The sequence below is a fragment of the Phocoena phocoena genome, chromosome 2 (assembly GCF_963924675.1).
Source record: "Phocoena phocoena chromosome 2, mPhoPho1.1, whole genome shotgun sequence".
Lineage (NCBI taxonomy): Eukaryota > Metazoa > Chordata > Mammalia > Artiodactyla > Phocoenidae > Phocoena > Phocoena phocoena.
In genome coordinates, this window is record NC_089220.1 from 31,794,574 (window position 1) to 31,809,333 (window position 14,760).

At 40.6% G+C, this 14,760-nt stretch overlaps 1 protein-coding gene and 1 pseudogene across 2 annotated transcripts in view; both read right to left on the reverse strand.

The window, feature by feature from the left end:
• SMOC1 (SPARC related modular calcium binding 1) overlaps positions 1-14,760 on the reverse strand; it is a 154,856-nt gene that overhangs the window by 72,941 nt on the left and 67,155 nt on the right. The gene's annotated exons all lie outside the window — the stretch shown is intronic.
• On the reverse strand, positions 12,889-12,988 carry LOC136119502 (U6 spliceosomal RNA; annotated as a pseudogene).

A 14,760-nucleotide genomic window follows, 5' to 3' on the forward strand; every position in this document is an offset into this window, starting at 1 on the left:
ATAAAACTAAAAGTTGGTTCTTTGAGAAGATAAACAAAATTGATAAACCATTAGCCAGACTCATCAAGAAAAAAAGGGAGAAGACTCAAATCAATAGAATTAGAAATGAAAAAGGAGAAGTAACAACTGACACTGTAGAAATACAAAGAATCATGAGAGATTATACTATAAGCAACTATATGCCAATAAAATGGACAACCTGGAGATGGACAAATTCTTAAAAAAGCACAACCTTCTGAGACTGAACCAGGAAGAAATAGAAAATATAAACAGACCAATCACAAGCACTGAAATTGAAACTATGATTAAAAATCTTCCAACAAACAAAAGCCCAGGACCAGATGGCTTCACAAGCGACTTCTATCAAACATTTAGAGAAGAGCTAACACCTATCCTTGTCAAACTCTTCCAAAATATAGCAGAGGGGTTAACATTCCCAAATTCATTCTATGAGGCCACAATCACCCTGATACCAAAAGAAGACAAAGATGTCAGAAAAAAAGAAAACTACAGGCCATTATCACTGATGAACATCAATGCAAAATCCTCAAGAAAATACTAGCAAACAGAATCCAACAGCACATTAAAAGGATCATACTCCATGATCAAGTGGGGTTTATCCCAGGAATGCAGGGATTCGGCAATATATGCAAATCAATCAGTGTGATAAACCATATTAACAAATTGAACGATAAAAACCATATGATCATCTCAATAGATGCAGAAAAAGCTTCTGACAAAATTCAACACCCATTTATGATAAAAACCCTCCAGAAAGTAGGTATAGAGGGAACTTTCCTCAACATAATAAAGGCCATATATGACAAACCCACAGCCAACATCATTCTCAATGGTGAAAAACTGAAACCATTTCCACTAAGATCAGGAACAAGACAAGGTTGCCCACTCTCACCAATCTTATTCAACATAGTTTTGGAAGTTTTAGCCACAGCAATTACAGATGAAAAAGAAATAAAATGAATCCAAACCAGAAGAAGAGGTAAACTGTCACTGTTTGCAGATGACATGATACTATACATAAAGAATCCTAAAGATGCCACCAGAAAACTACTAGAGCTAATGAATGTATTTGGTAAAGTAGTAGCAGGATACAAAATTAATGCACAGAAATCTCTTGCATTCCTATACACGAATGATGAAAAATATGAAAGTGGAATTAAGGAAACACTCCCATTTACCACTGCAACAAAGGGAATGAAATACCTAGGAATAAACCTACCTAAGAAGACAAAAGACCTGTATGCAGAAAATTATAAGACACTGATGAAAGAAATTAAAGATGATACAAACGGATGGAGAGATATACCATGTTCTTGGGTTGAAAGAATGAACATTGTGAAAATGACTATACTACCCAAAGCAAACTACAGATTCAACGCAATCCCTATCAAACTACCAATGGCATTTTTCACAGAACCGCAACAAAAAAATTCACAATTTGTATGGAAACACAAAAGACCCCGAATAGCCAAAGCAATCCTGAAAAAGAAAAACGGAGCTGGAGGAATCATGCTCCCTGACTTCAGATTGTATTACAAAGCTACAGTAATCAAGACAGTATGGTACTGGCACAAAAACAGAAATATATATAAATGGAAGAGGATAGAAAGCCCAGATATAAACCCACGCACATATGGTCACCTTACCTTTGATAAAGGGGGCAAGAATATACAATGGAGAAAAGACAGCCTCTTCAATAAGTGGTACTAGGAAAGCTGGACAGCTACATGTAAAAGAATGAAGTTAGAACACTCCCTAACACCATACACAAAAATAAACTCAAAATGGATTAAAGACCTAAATGTAAGGTCAGACACCATAAAACTCTTAGAGGAAAACATAGGAAGAACACTCTATAACATAAATCACAGCAAGATCCTTTTTGACCCACCTCGTAGAGAAATGGAAATAAAAACAAAAATAAACAAATGGGACCTAATGTCACTTAAAAGCTTTTGCACAGCAAAGGAAACCATAAACAAGACGAAAGGACAACCCTCAGAATGGGAGAAAATATTTGCAAACGAAGCAACTGACAAAGGATAAATCTCCAAAATTTACAAGCAGCTCAGGCAGCTCAATATCAAAAAAACAAACAACCGAATCCAAAAATGGGCAGAAGACCTAAATAGACATTTCTCCAAAGAAGATATACAGATTGCCAACAAACACATGAAAGAATGCTCAACATCATTAATCATTAGAGAAATGCAAACAAACCTACAATGAGATATCATTTCACACTAGTCAGAATGGCCATCATCAAAAAAATCTACAAATAATAAATGCTGGAGAGGGTGTAGAGAAAATGGAACACTCTTGCACTGCTGGTGGGAATGTAAATTGATACAGCCACTATGCAGAACAGTATGGAGCTTCCTTAGAAAACTACAAATAGAAATACCATACGACCCAGCAATCCCACTACTGGGCATATACACTGAGAAAACCATAATTCAAAAAGAGTCATGTACCAAAATGTTCATTGCAGCTCTATTTACAATAGCCAGGACATGGAAACAACCTAAGTGTCCATCGACAGATGAATGGATAAAGAACATGTGGCACATATATACAATGGAATATTACTCGGCCATAAAAAGAAATGAAATTGAGTTATTTGTAGTGAGGTGGATAGACCTAGAGTCTGTCATACAGAATGAAGTAAGTCAGAAGGAGAAAAACAAATACCATATGCTAATACATATATATGGAATCTAAGGAAAAAAAATGTCATGAAGAACCTAGGGCTAAGACAGGAATAAAGACACAGACCTACTAGACAATGGACTTGAGGACACGGGGAGGGGGAAGGGTAAGCTGTGACAACGTGAGAGAGTGGCATGGACATATATACACTACCAAACGTAAAACAGATAGGTAGTGGGAAGCAGCCGCATAGCCCAGGGAGATCAGCTCGGTGCTTTGTGACCACCTAGAGGGGTGGGATAGGGAGGGTGGGAGGGAGACGCAAGAGGGAGGAAATATGGGGATATGTGTATATGTATAGCTGATTCACTTTGTTATACAGCAGAAACTAACATGCCATTGCAAAGCAATTATACTCCAATAAAGATGTTTAAAAATATATCCAATTAAAAAGTCCCTCTTGTGTAGGAGCTTTGTTCACATCAGAACTGTGACAATCTGGCCAGTGGTGGGACAAAACTGGCCTACAGGAGTGGGGGCTCTTTCTTGTTTCCCATATCTGACTTCACTTTTAGTTAAAATTTTCTGCCTTCATACCTCCCTTCCATATTCCTTTTACTTTTCCCTACTTTGACAGGGAAAAAAAAAAATTCTGATCCTGTTCATTTTTGAGAAGAGTTTAGTTGACTGACCTGCAGGGTCACCTCCTAGCGTGTCATATGCATCCACAGCGGAGTGGCAATAGCCCTGAATGTGTGTGTGTTCATGGCTCTGCCTGAAAAGGTTCCCGAATAAGTGTTTGCTGTGGGCCTACTATGTGCCTAACCACCGGGTTGAACATTAGTCTCATAACATAAACTCTAAAAAGTGTGGAGGTTATTCCCAGAGGTCATCAGTTTAACTCCCTTGTCCCACAGCAGCCCTGCTGGATGCCCATTCAGTCTTGCCTGCCCTCTTCCTGGGATGGAAAGTTAAGTTCTGTTTGAGTAAAATAGTCCATCTATGGTTTCCTCCTCTTGAAAATAGTTCCGTAGTTTGAGTCAGAATCATCAAATATTTTACTCAGTGATCCTGGGTTGGCTCTGTGGGACTGTTCAAGAAAAAGCTATTGTCATCCACAGACAAAGTTTGAAACAACTCTCATGCAGCCCTGTGGTCACCTCTTTCCCATTCACCCTTTGGTTCTTCTTATCTTGAAACCAACCCCTGGCTCCTTTGAATATTCCTCATGTGACATAATTTCCTAACCTTCTCACCTTAGTTATCCTCCTGGATATGCTCCAGTTTGGCAATATCATTATGAAAGTTGGCAATCTCCTTTATGGCAATCTCCTTTAAGAGGCAGTATAGAGTAGTGGTTAGGACCAAGAACCCTGGTGCCAGGCTGCTTGGGTTTGAATCCTGACTCTGCCACTTGCAAGCTGCATGACCCCGGGCAAGCTACTCAACTTCTCTGTGGCTCAGATTCCTTAGCTATAAAATAAGAATATAATAGTGTCTACTCATAAGTCATAGTGAGGATTGAATAAGTTAATGTGTGTCAGCCACTTATAAAACACCTTTGCACATAGTAAGTGCTATACAGGTGGTGGTGTTATTATCTGAAAAAGAAAAGAACAGCAGGGAGGGTGATTGAAACCTCCTTCACTGAGTCTCCCCTTTTCCATAAGCAGCAGGAAGGCCAGAGAAGCAGGCCTCCATCCTTCCCTCCCTCCCTCCCAAGTACAACCCTCTGCAGAAGAGCAGCTGCAGATACCACCCAGAGCTTGCTCCTTTCATTTCCACAATAGACTGTAGGGACAGACTCACCAGAGGCTATGCAGAGGTCCGATGCTCAGCTGGGAGCACCCAGACCCTGCAACTTGCTCCAAAGCAAATGATGCCAGCCAATCTGGGAGAAGATGCTCAGTGGCCATAGGCCATTGGAGCAGTGGTTGGGGTAGGCAAGTCACTACAGAACACAATGGATATAGTGTTGGAGCTCCATCCACCCTCATCTTGCCCTCCTCTGCACCTGTGGGTGACCCAGGGGGTGCCAGTTCTCTCACTGAAAAGTTGACAGTGGTGGCTCTCACCATGTGTGAGAGATCATATGAGTCACTTACTAGACAAGTCCTTCCTGCACGTGGAGGCATCAGGCCCTGTCCCTGCCCTCATTTACAAAATTAAACATTTACTTTCATATGACTCCCAGTGGTACAAGGATTTGTTCTTGGGTGATGAAAATATTCTGTCATTAGACAGTGGTGATGGTTACACAACTCTGTAAATACACTAAAAACCACTGAATCATACATTTAAAGGGATAAATTTTATGGCATGTGAATTCTATCTTAATAGAGTTGCTATTTTAAATAACAAAACCAGGTGGCCGGCCCACAGGTCACCGTTTGCCGACCTCTGGAAGAGCCCAACTAGCTCTCCCATTTTACGGTTGAGCAAAATGAGACCAAAGAGGAAGAAAACTAACACTTGCTGAACAGCAAGTATGTGCTGTGTTATGGGCATTTTCATGTAAATTATCATACGCAACATCTGGTTGTTTGGAACAAAAGCAATGCAATGAAAAACACATGTAAAACAAGTAGTAAGATGCCCTGGGCACAGTAGATGTTCAAATCGTCCTTTAACAGAAAAGGACAAAGAAAAGCAACAGCTGACCCAACAGTGGGTCTCTTGGCCATTATGCCATCTGTACATAAAGGATGGACTTAAATATTTAACAGTGTGACTCCTTTGAAAAAAAGAAAAAAAAAAGTTGGCACAGTCCACTAAGACATACAGAACTGGCTGTGTTTGGAGACATCCAAAGGAACTGGTTATGGCTGGAGAAGCTCAGAACATTCCAGCTACGGATGCAGGCAGGCTCTTAGTACTTTACCTAGAGAGCTCTCTGCACTGTCTGAAGAGACATCCACACTATTGCTCTAGGTAAGATAGTTCCACATGACAAAAAGACGTAGCCCTTGGACTCATCAAAGATGGGACAAATCCTTTCCCCTAAGACGATGCTCAGCGCTCCAGCCTACCAGCGTTTCATCAGCTGAGGTCAGCAAAGGTTCACTATTGATGAAAAACATCCCTACCTTCAGTACTTGCTGAGAACCTGGAAGAGGGAGACCCAGATGGTAAACCCAGGTGTTTCCAAGGCAAGCTAGTCACACAACTCAGCCCACGGGGGTGATTTCAGGACGTGCAATTCTGTACTATGGGGGTGGGGAGAAGAGGCACTAAAAAGGAACCTCAAGACCTGCTTCACAGCTCAGGCACCAGCACTTAGGAAACAAGCTGCAGTTCCCCAGGTTTTAGAAAATGCAACAGTAAGAGCTATAAAAATGCTGACGAGGGGGACCCACTGTCTTTGCCAAAAAACCACAGAACTTTCTCTTTGCACTTCCAACTTCTGAACAAAGCATCATCAAGAAGAAAATACAGCTCCCCAGATCCCTATGGCAAAAAAAAAAGAGACCTCGGGAAATGAAAAAGCCTATATACATGTGTGTTGGTGTGGGGAAGAGTGATTAGAATGAGGAAAACTGTGTTTCCATACAAATTGTGAAATTTTTGTTCTAGTTCTGTGAAAAATGCCAGTGGTAGTTTGATAGGGATTGCATTGAATCTGTAGATTGATTTGGGTAGTATAGTCATTTTCACAATGTTGATTCTTCCAACCCAAGAACATGGCATATCTCTCCATCTATTTGTATCATCTTTAATTTCTTTCATCAGTGTCTTATAATTTTCTGCATACAGGTCTTTTGTCTCCTTAGGTAGGTTTATTCCTAGATATTTTATTCCTTTTGTTGCAATGGTAAATGGGAGTGTTTTCTTGATTTCACTTTCAGATTTTTCATCATTAGTGTATAGAAATGCCAGAGATTTCTGTGCATTAATTTTGTATCCTGCTACTTTACCAAATTCATTGATTAGCTCTAGTAGTTTTCTAGTAGCATCTTTAGGATTCTCTATGTATGGTATCATGTCATCTGCAAACAGTGACAGCTTTACTTCTTCTTTTCTGATTTAGATTCCTTTTATTTCCTTTTCTTCTCTGATTGCTGTGGCTAAAACTTCCAAAACTATGTTGAATAAGATTGGTGAGAGTGGGCAACCTTGTCTTGTTCCTGATCTTAGTGGAAATGGTTTCAGTTTTTCACCATTGAGAACAATGTTTGCTGTGGGTTTGTCATATATGGCCTTTATTATGTTGAGGAAAGTTCCCTCTATACCTACTTTCTGCAAGGTTTTTATCATAAATGGGTGTTGAATTTTGTCGAAAGCTTTCTCTGCATCTATTGAGATGATCAGACCCCGAATAGACAAAGCAATCTTGAGAATGAAAAACGGAGCTGGAGGAATCATGCTCCCTGACTTTAGACTATACTACAAAGCTACAGTAATCAAGACAGTATGGTACTGGCACAAAAACAGAAAGGTAGATCAATGGAACAGGATAGAAAGCCCAGAGATAAACCCACGCACATATGGTCACCTTATCTTTGATAAAGGAGGCAGGAATGTACAGTGGAGAAAGGACAGCCTCTTCAATAAGTGGTTATGGGAACACTGGACAGTTACATGTAAAAGTGTGAGACTAGATCATTCCCTAAGCTCAAAATTGATTAATGACCTAAATGTAAGGCCAGAAACTATCAAACTCTTAGAGGAAAACATAGGCAGAACACTCTATGACATAAATCACAGCAAAATCCTTTTTGACCCACCTCCTAGAGAAATGGAAATAAAAACAAAAATAAACAAATGGGACCTAATGAAACTTCAAAGCTTTTGCACAGCAAAGGAAACCATAAACAAGACCAAAAGACAACCCTCAGAATGGGAGAAAATATTTGCAAATGAAGCAACTGACAAAGGATTAATCTCCAAAATTTATAAGCAGCTCATGCAGCTCAATATCAAAAAAACAAACAACCTAATCCAAAAATGGGCAGAAGACCTAAATAGACATTTCTCCAAAGAAGATATACAGACTTCCAACAAACACATGAAAGAATGCTCAACGTCATTGATCATTAGAGAAATGCAAATCAAACCTACAATGAGATATCATCTCACACCAGTCAGAATGGCCATCGTCAAAAAATCTAGAAACAATAAATGCTGGAGAGGCTGTTGAGAAAACGGAACACTCTTGCACTGCTGGTGGGAATGTGAATTGGTACAGCCACTATGGAGAACAGTACGGAGGTTCCTTAAAAAACTACAAATAGAACTAGCATATGACCCAGCAATCCCACTACTGGGCATATACCCTGAGAAAACCAAAATTCAAAAAGAGTCATGTACCAAAATGTTCATTGCAGCTCTATTTACAATAGCCCGGAGATGGAAACAACCTAAGTGTCCATCAACAGATGAATGGATAAAGAAGATGTGGCACATATATACAATGGAATATTACTCAGCCATAAAAAGATACGAAATTGAGCTATTTGTAATGAGGTGGATAGACCTAGAGTCTGTCATACAGAGTGAAGTAAGTCAGAAAGAGAAAGACAAACACTGTATGCTAACACATATATATGGAAAGAAAAAAAAAAATGTCATGAAGAACCTAGGGGTAAGACAGGAAAAAAGACACAGACCTACTAGAGAATGGACTTGAGGATATGGGGAGAAGGAAGGGTAAGCTGTGACAAAGCGAGAGAGAGGCATGGACATATATACACTACCAAATGTAAGGTAGATAGCTAGTGGGAAGCAGCCGCATAGCACAGGGAGATCACCTCGGTGCTTTGTGACTGCCTGGAGGAGTGGAATAGGGAGGGTGGGAGGGAGGAAGACGCAAGAGGGAAAAGATATGGAAACATATGTATATGTATAAATGATTCACTTTGTTATAAAGCAGAAACTAACACACCAGTGTAAAGCAATTATACTCCAGTAAAGATGTTTAAAAAAAAAAAAAGAATGAGGAAAAATGGGGAAAGCGTGGGTGCCAAACAGAGCTATATCAAGAAAGGCTGTTCCTGGAACATGGGGCTCAAAGTGGGAAACATAGTACATTTTTTCATGTAGCAGTAACATTATGAATGGTGTTTTATATTGTACAGTATTATTAGAACTACAATCCATCTACACAAAAAAATTAAAATGGATTGGGAATGTATTTGGTAACAACCGCTAATCGATCACATTATTGCTCAACACTAGAAGGCAATTTGGGAGTTTGTATCAAATGCCTTAAAAAGTGCATGTCCTTTTGACCCCGTATTCAACTTCCATAAATTTAATTCTCAAATTTCCAGAATTCATGGTACATTCATACAATGGAATATAAAGCAGCCATTTAAAAAAATGAGGTAGAGTTATGTATAATTAACCTGGAAATAAGTCCACAATATAATTAGTATAAGAAAGCATTAGAAAACGATATATGACATTTTATCATTTTTATCCTAAATAATGATAAGTACATAAAGAAAAAAAAAAAACTAGTGGGTTATAGACTTAATTGTTATTACTTCAAAGAGATGAAATCACTGACCTTACCTTTCTACCTACGTACTTCTGTATTGTCAGAATTTTTTTTACAAAGTGTATACAGCTTTTCTATTTAGAAAAAAATGAAAGTATTTCTCTTTTGATTATTTGATTAAGTATCTAATATACATATATACACACACGCTATGTAAAATAAGCAACTACAACACGTCATTCTACTAGCTGCAAAGAATGGCTATGCCATGATTTGTTTAAGCGCTTCTCTATTGTGGATACTTAGATTGTTTCCAAATTTTTGCAACTATAAGCAGAACTTAGATGGAAATCCTTGTGGCTAAATATTTGCACGTATCTTTAATTATTTCTTTAGAATATATTCCTAGAAGTGAAATTTCAGGCTCAAGATGTGGGCACAATTAAGGACTTTTGACCCATATTGCAAAATTATCTCATAAAATGTCAGTGCCAATTTACCTTTTCAAGTACAGTGTGGAGGTAGCCTTTTCCCTTCACCCAGGCCTGAATATTACTATCTCTTTTCCAAGTGTGAACAATTTGGTAAGCAAAATGACACATCGTTATTTTTATTTGTATTTCTTTAATTACTAAGGAAAATATCATTCATAGTCACTTATTGTCTATTTGTTATTATTGTGTGACCTGCTTATTGATATCTCTTGCCCACTTTTCTACTAGGATCTCTTTCTTCCTGGTTTGTAAGAGTTTTTTGTCTAATATTAGCCTTTTGTCATTAAGGCTAATATACGTCACTTGCCTTTTTGCTTTGTTTAAGGCATTTTTTATATTCAGAAATTTTTAATTTGTATATATTTTCTCAACAATAAAATCACTCAGAATTCCAAATTACTGACCTGTAAGTGGGCATTTGAAATATACCCCGTTGTACATATAGGGTCTTGTATACGAGCTAGCTACTTCAATATATGTTCTCATATCTTTTCTGCATGTAAGCTCCTTGAAGGCACAGACCGTGACATTTCTTGACTCCACCATAGCCAACCAGCTCACACCCAGAACGTAGCAGAGCTCCAAAATGTCTGAGATGAAAAAATATTGTGTCTGGGACCTGCTTTGAAGCAATTCAGTTTGGGGTGGGAGATGAAAATAGGGTAAAGATGAGACAGAATCAGCCACATGTTAATCATTGTTGAATCTGGGTGACAGGTAGGTACACGGAGTTCATTATACTATTATTTCTACTTTTTTGTATGTTTGAACATTTCCATAAGCAAAAGGAGTTTTTTTTTTTATGTTTGCTTGATTGATTGGTCAACAGCATCAGAGAGGGGACTTCTGGGATAATAATGGTAATGAAAATGAATTACATATGCATCAAGGACACTTCTGTAGCATAAAAAAGTCAAGAGCACAGGCCTTGAAATTAGGCACAAATCCTTAGTGACCTTGAACATGTTATTCAACCCCTCTGAAACTCAGTTTTCCAGTATAAATAAGGGTAGTAATAACTACCTCAAAAGGTCCTAGTAAAGATTAATGGGTGTAAAACTCAGTGCCTGGTACCAAATAGCACTCAATAAAAAGTTGCCATCATTATTATTCAGTGCTGCGTAAGCTTGACAAGCTCTAGCCAACATCCTGGTGGTGGTGATCCCATACCCTTCACTACTGAAATCGCTACTACGGCTCTGACTTCAGTTATATTGGGCAGCAGAAAACAGCTTGGCAGAGGACTCGGTAGACCAGATGTCAGGAGTTACATTCCTGATACCCAGAAGGGAAAACAGATAGGACCACGCCAAAGGACAAAACCAGTAGCTCCCAACCTTACTCAACAGGTCAGCAAAAAGCCTTAACTCCACATTCCAGTGACACAACCAAGAACAGGAGTGATGAAGCCCTTACAACAGCAGGTCATTCACAACTTGGACCGAACCCTGGCATCACCTGGGAGCTTGAAATAATAATAATGTCTGGGTGCCTCTCCCAGAATTTGATTTAATGATCTGAGATGTGGACTAGATATCAAGGTTTTTAAAAACCTAATGTTGTAATGTTTACCACTCTGCTGTGTGAGTTGGGCTGGGGGGTATCGAGGGAAGCGGTCAAGGGGAAACAAATTAGAGAACAGAGACCATTGCATCCCACATGAACCCCATTAAAGGCAACCCAGTCACGTGGGCCCAAGCTGTGTCCCATGCCAGACAAACCCAGTCCCATTAGGGTCCTCTCACTCCCTCCATAAACTTCAAGAGCATGTTACTGAGTAATAATTCACAGGACTAAAACATGTTATTAACACCAGGATGCATGCATGTCAATATTCTAAACAATATTAAAACAATGTATCTGCTCTCTGGGTTTTGGTCTTAAAAAAGAAACAAAAACAAAGAAGTCCAGCTAAGAGACAGTGGAGGCTGGAGGAGGGAGAAAAGCATTTTTTTCTCCTAGCCTTTTGGCAGCCTGTCAGTACAATTGAAGCACACTCAAAGAGGCAGACTCATTTTGTGAAGTTATTGCAGTGTCTTTGATCAAGGGAAAAGGCACATCCATTTCAGTCCCTGTAACGGGGACTGACCAGCTGTCTGGCTTCCTGGCTGCCCACTGGGGTGATCCAGCCTCGAGCCTGCAGACACATGGCAGTGCTTAGTGTGTCAAACAAATGAGGGGGCTCTTGACTGTCTATCCACCCCTTGCTGCACTTCAGGGGCCCCCTCACTTAGCAATTCTGCCTGGACTAATCTGGAAGTTCCCCTCCCCGGCAAACACCACCTGGTCCAGCCTGGCCTCACCGAAACAAAAGCTGGCCAGCGGCTGTCTGTCACGAGGCAGCAAACGCTTCAGAACCAAGGGGGCAGGGGTCAACCGTTCTCATAAGTAACACACTCAGAATTACAGAGGTCTAGAGAAAGGGGGAAAAAAGGATTCCGCCTCCTCCTTATTAGCCTCGTCTCAGCCCCAAACTCAGCTGTGAGGGGTTTGATTTTCTCCTGCATACATGAATTCTCAGCACAAAGATCACCTGCACTCTTTTCACTAGAAAAAATGATAAAGAATTGATGGGGGGGAAGCTTCGACAAAACACTTTCTTTTCCTTAGGTGACATCATCTGTAACATCTTGGGAAGATTTGAGCAGTAGAACCAGAGTAGAGATGGGGATAACGATGATGATAATGACAGATATCCATATAGCATTTCTGTGTTCCAAAGATTTTATGTGTTAACTCATTTAATCCTCATCACAACCCTACGAGGTAAGCTACAGCAATACTCAATAATAGTAATAATAATAGTAACATGTAACACATATAATATAATAATAATTATTACCACATAGAACGACAATGGAGATCACAGTCTCCATTTTTCACATAAGGGTACTGTGACCCAGGGAAGTTCAGCAACGCGCCTGAGGTGGTGCGTGCGTTCATGCCCAGGCCATCTAGCTCCAGGAGCGGTGTGCTAACTACCGCACTAGACTGCCTTCCTCCAGTCTCCACCTCAGAGCCTCCTTTGTTTTTTTTTTAATAGGCATTTTTATTTCTATAGAAAAGAAACAAAACAGTATAATATTCAAGTTAAAGGAGAGAGCTTGATTAAACCTCTCAGAATGGAATTTTAGTACATATTTGTTTTTTATATGGATATGAATTTTAATATTTTTATACATTTCATCTAAAATTTTGCACCATACGTTTATTTTATTTATTATGATAGCTACACATTAAAGAGTCACATTTCTGGGAGAATTTTGAGACGGGGTGAAGTCACGATAAAACATGGGACGCTTCACGAATTTGCATGTCACCCCTGGCCATGCTCATCTTCTCTGTATCGTTCCAATTTTAGTACACGTGCTGCCGAAGCGAGCACTCAGAGCCTCCTTTAAAGCTGCCAGTTCAGAGAACAGCAAGAGTATTGAGGGCTTTGGAGCTGGAGGGATCTGAGTTGGACTCCCAGCTCCCTGGCCACTCTGCGACCCGCTGTGGTTGCATCTTCTGTAAATGAGGACACTAACACCTACCTGGCAGGCTTGTGGTGAGACTTAAGCAAGAAAATGAATAAAAGCACCTCTCACAGGGTGGGCAGCCAAGGTCAGCTTAACCCTGTGGTTCTTGATCCTGGCTGAACACTTTTTTTTTTCTTCTTTTTTAAAACTCTACTTTATTGGTTGTCTTTTAATTTTATTTATGGATTATTATTATATTTAAACATCTTTATTGGAGCATAATTGTTTTACAAAGGTGTGTTAGTTTCTGCTTTATAACAAAGTGAATCAGTTATACATATACATATGTTTTCATATCCCCTCCCTCTTGCGTCTCCCTCCCTCCCACCCTCCCTATCCCACCCCTCCAGGTGGTCACAAAGCACTCAGCTGATCTCCCTGTGCTATGCAGCTGCTTCCCACTAGCTATCTATTTTACGTTTGGTAGTATATATATGTCCATGCCACTCTCTCACTTTGTCACAGCTTACCCTTCCCCCTCCCCATATCCTCAAGTCCATTCTCCAGTAGGTCTGCGTCTTTATTCCCATCCGGCCCCTAGGTTCTTCATGACTTCTTTTTTAGATTCCATATATATGTGTTAGCATACGGTATTTGTGTTTCTCTTTCTGACTTACTTCACTCTGTATGACAGACTCTAGGTCCATCCACCTCACTACAAATAACTCAGTTTCGTTTCTTTTTATGGCTAACTGGCTGAACACTTGAATCAGCGGGGAAACTTTAAAAAATACGGAGTCCCGACCTCACCACCCCTCCCGTTTCCACTTCCACCTGCCCTTGGTCTGAAATCAGCAATCCCCTGGGCCCAGCCCCGAAATGAAACCTGAAACCCAGTGGACCAGAGGCCAGCCTACAGCCTTTGCCCCAAGACTCAGGATTACTGGGAAGCTGTGTAAGTCCTGAGGCCTCTGCTTCCAGCCCTCAGGTAGTAGTCCCCGGACACTACTCCACTCCACAGAGGGAGTCTGGGCACCAGGCCCGTCCCAAGCAAGTGCTGACCCACCCTTGTCCAGTGGTCCTCCCCACTTTCTTAGAGCCACCTCCGCCCCTAGACTGTGCCCCCACCTGCAGCCTGAAAGCTTTACCACCCCGTTGTCCCATGCTGCCCGTGTTTCAGTCTGTGCCAACTTCAACATAGCCAGCGTTACTTTTACACAAGCTCTAGCCAGCAGATCATACAGGATCAGAGGTAGGACTGCCTGAAAGGAAATTTTAGAATCCGAGTGTATGCACACACGAGTGTACATGCACGCACATGCAGACACCACACACGCACACAGATACCACATACCACACATCACACGCATATACCACACACACATACACAGGCACCCACATACACAGACAACCCCGCCCACACACGGAAACCACACAACACAGACACACATGCACAGATACCACACAACACACACATACACCGCACACAGACACACACACACAGACAACCCTCACACACACACAAACCACACAACACATGCACACAATATCACACACCACACAACATACACCATACGCACACACAGATACCCACACACACAGACAACCCCCCCCACACACACACACAGACACACAGATACCACACACCCACACATGCACTCACACTCCACAACCCCCAGACACTTTACACTCAAAG